The sequence below is a fragment of the Aedes albopictus genome, chromosome 3, assembly GCF_035046485.1.
Source record: "Aedes albopictus strain Foshan chromosome 3, AalbF5, whole genome shotgun sequence".
Taxonomy (NCBI): Eukaryota; Metazoa; Arthropoda; class Insecta; order Diptera; family Culicidae; genus Aedes; species Aedes albopictus.
This window is the reverse complement of record NC_085138.1, coordinates 27,279,776-27,284,346: the sequence shown is the minus strand read 5'-3', so window position 1 is coordinate 27,284,346 and position 4,571 is coordinate 27,279,776.

Below are 4,571 nucleotides of genomic sequence, written 5' to 3'. Positions count from 1 at the left end.
GGAATTCTTGCAGATGTTCCTCAAAGAATTCTTTCAGCGATTCCTTCAAAAATTCCTCCAGCTATTTCTCCAGGAATTGCTTCAGAGACTCTTCCACGAATTCCTCCAGGAGTTCTTCCAGGAGTCCAGGAATTTATTCAGGAAATCCGTCAGGGATTCCTTAAGAAATTCTTCCAGGATTTTCTCTACCAATACCTTCTAGAATTTTTCAGGGATTCCTCCAGGCATTCCTCCAGGAATTCTGCCAGATTTTCCTCCAGGAATTGATGCAGGGATTCCTCCAGAAATTCCCTTAAGAATTCATCCAGGAGCTGCTTCATGGATTCCTCCAGGAATTTCTCCAAGGATTCCCCCAGGGATTTCTCCAGGAATTCTCTCGAGGTGTTCTCCAGTAATTCCTTCAGAAATTCCTCAAGAAACTCAAGGGAATTACTTCAGGGATTTATCCAGAGATTTCCCAAGGGATTCCTTTAGGAAATCCTTCAAAGATTCGTCCAGGAATTCTTCTAAAGATTCTTCCAGGAAATCATCCTGAAATTTCTCAAGCGATTATTTCAGAATTTTCTCCAGGGGTTCCTTCCAGACTTCTTCAGGAGATTTCTCCACGAATTCCTCCAGGGATTCCTTAATGAGTTCTTCCAGGGATTGCTCCAAGAATTCATCCGAGAATTTCTCCAGGAATTTGTCCAGAAGTTCCTCCAGGCATTCGTCCAGGATTCTCTCTAAAGATTTTTCCAGGAATTGCTTCAGGGATTTCTCCAGAAGTTCTTCCAAGGATTCTTTCAGAAATTCCTCTAGCATTTCCTCTAGTGATTCCTCCCAGAATTCATCCAGGAGTTTCTCCAGGTATACTTTGAGGAATTCATCCAGGGATTTCTCCGGGAATTCCTTTAGGGTTTCTTCAGAAATTCATCCATGCATTCCTGTAGGCTTTCTACCAGAGATTCATCCAGGAATTACTTCATAGATTTTTCCGGCAATGCTTCCAGTGAATTCTTTCAACGATTGCTCCAGGAATTCATGGAGAACGACTGACCTATCTTATTTCATGGTGACCCTTCCAAGTAAGCAAGAAGTTACAGCTGCATTGGCGATTAAAAATTGAGGTTATGTCGTGTAATTTTGAAAGTTTGAAAGGGAAATACCAGTTCCCCATTGATTTTTTCTACCCGGTTTTCACCAAAAAGATTAAGGACTGTTCAATTTATAAAACGGACAACTTGCTTGTGCGATATCTTTTTAATTTTTCAATAAAATCATTATCAGTTTTTTGCATAACTTTCTATAGCTATTCTCAAATGTAGGAAAAATATAACATTAAGCAAAATGTTCTTTATTGTGTAACTGAAGCGGTTTTCGTAAAACATCAATAAAAACCCATTTCTCAAAATTCGACATAACTTTTCACATACTTAATATGCATATTTTCATGAAGTTTTCAATGTATTGGAATCTTAAACTATTCTACTAAAGGTAAAGCTTAATAGTTGGTCAGTAATAATGCACCAAGCAGTCTCCGGCTTGATATGGTGAGTTGCCTTATTTTCATAGAAATCATGAAAAAATGTTCATTTAAGTCCTGTGCTGCAATAACATCACGGATTCGGCTAAAAATTTGTCCAGAGTAGTAGAATATAGCTCTCTGAATGATACAGAAGAAAAATTTACTTGTAATTGCATTTTTCATCAAAAATTTATTCCATAAAGATGGCCATATTAAAAAATGTCACACTTTTTGCTCCATTGATGCAGATTTTCGACTCTAGCGAATCTTGTTATTTTTTTTTTCAGCAATGTTGGTCCTATGTTATTGTACACCTTATTTAATAATAATCGGATGCAAAGTTTTCATTTCCAACCTTATCGTTATGCAAAATTTGCATTAGGTTGCATTGTTATTTGTAAGAACCTTCAAAAAACGAAACCGTTTTGATTACTGTGTCTGCAATAGCGCACAGTAACCAAACCAGCAATGTTATTAAGAAGCAGTTTTCTGCATTTAAAACCACATTATTCCCACTTTCGACTGGATGCATAAAAAAAATAGATTACTTAATATTTTCATGCACTTTTTGCTTTACAATTGAATTTCATTGAAAAAATCGAATCTTACTTGAGACTTTAATATCTCAACACTTAATTTCCCGATTGAGTTTAAATTTTGCCAGAATGTTTATTACTCATGCTGCTGCCGCATGGCACATACTTTTCTGGTATTATAAACGATATACCATATGTGAACAGCAATTTTATATATATTTTCAATTTTCAGCAATCGAAAAATTCACCTTATTCAACACCTGGCCGATTTTCTATAAAATAAAACTATTTTTATTCGATTCAAAAATGATCATTGTAATGACAGATGATGTACTGAACAACGAAGTAAGGGTGGTTAAATTTGAACTACTCGTCTTCTTTTTATAGCCTTATAAAGTTGTCCGTTTTATAAATTGAACAGTCCTTATCTGAAACGACTCAAATATGCGACTGAATTGCGATTATACCAGGATAATTTTAATTTGATTCTATAATTGCTCATTTCCACTTTAAATCTGCCTTCATTGGGTCCTTTAAAGGAATCCATGGAATAATTTCCCTAAATCGAAACTTTAAAATTAATTAAATTAAAATTAATTTATGTGGAGCGAACCTGGTGTGGTGGTATGAACACAAGACTATCACGCCGAGGATCTGGGATCGAATCCCATTCCCGACATACTCACATAATGTGGTTATGCGTGGTCCCGAGATGAACTAGCCTAGGGTTTAAAATCTCGTTAATACAGACAAACAACAAATGTGGAGCCTCGTAGCCGTGCGGTTAGGGTCATCAAGCTTCTAATCGCACCATGCTGTGGGGTGAGGGTTCGATTCCCGCTCCGGGAATTTTCTTGAGAATAGTTTCTTCTCCGTATCCACTGGTACATGCTCCGTGTGTCCCTTGTCTAGTGTTAATTTTCATTCAGTCTGTGCAGCCTTTGGCTGAAGACGGTGTCCGCGTCTTTATAAAATTAATTTAAAGTTTGTATGTACCTAAATGTTTTTTTTTCTTCGGAAGCCTTAAGGTGAGTATATCACCTTGGAATAGTGCGTTACGGCGCAAGGACTACCACATAAAAATTTGATCATGCTATTTTCCTAACAAATGTAGTCAGGCTCCTGTAGGAACAATCCAGAATCAAGATTTGATGTAGTGATTTTTTTTCGGTGTGTCTGTTGGTGTGTTTAGTGTTTGCTGATAATGAACATATTCTTTCGGGAGGATTCAGGTAGGTTTATTATATAATACAGGAACTATGGTAAGGTGTATAACCATTGCAAGCGTATCACGAATAGCTTATTCAATGAAATATGTTGATACAGTTTTCCTTTCCAGATTTTCGGCCACCCAGTTCTGCAGCGGTCAATATGATCAGATGAATTATGCAGGCAGCTGTTTCAACACAACCAAATAATATTTTGTGCGCCTCAACGTTCACCAAACGTATCCTTTGGAGTCTACCTTCCCACTAACAATACCCAAATTCCCGAGACACCTTGGCCTGAGCGATCGTAAGGCTATAAGCATATATGTACATCTTTCATAGGTGTCCAAAACTAACCATTGTATTGATGAGAAGTTGTTATTAACTATTCGAATTTCTTTTGTTGTCCAATAGATTGTGTAAAATGCTACAAATTTGATCAAGCACGCCGTAAAATTCGTCACCCATGATTTGGCGCCTACATCAGTGGTCTAACGACTCTTCGCGTTCTCGGCACTAGTTCCAATATGTCGCTTAAAGAGTTGCCACATATGATGTTAGGTAAGCTGAGGTCAGTTAACTGACTGATGGGGCACGGGAGCTACTACTGCTATGATCAAAATGTATGCATTACTAAGACATTCTAGACGGACCTAGAGACGGACAATCGAAAGTAAAACGAGTATTTAAGAATATGACTTCAATCTATCAATATCTATCAATCGCAATACATATAACTGTGGTATGTAATCTAGAACATTAGAACACGTTTGTTTTTTGCAAATATGAGTATCCATCTTGGTATCAAATGGTTATGTACATCAAAGAACGTAAGAAAACGTCTGAATCTAATGTTTTTTCATCAACATACATCAGAAATACGTTTGAATCTAATCTATTTGCACATCATAAAACATTTAAAAACATTTTAAATTAATGTCTGAATTTACGTCAACATACATCAGGAAACGTACACTATGGCGAAATAGGGTGCAAGGAGGCCGAAAAGTTAAGGAAAATGATTTATTTCTACCATAATTTGAGCAAATTGTGAAGTTTGAATGATTGCAATCATCATTTGTGATCGTGATCTGTTGTTCACGATTTTTTTCTTGTTGATTTGTATCTTTAAAGGGTGAAAATCAACTATGGCGAATTTGAGGTACTATAGCCATAACTGGTACACTGAGCCTATAAATAATAAGAACGCCAAGAAATAAAGCAATGAGTGAAATCGCGAGTCAACTCATGCATGATTTTTTCGGCGGTGAGTTTGGCGAGTCAAGAATCGTGCGTGAAACAACTCAACCATGAGATTTGAGA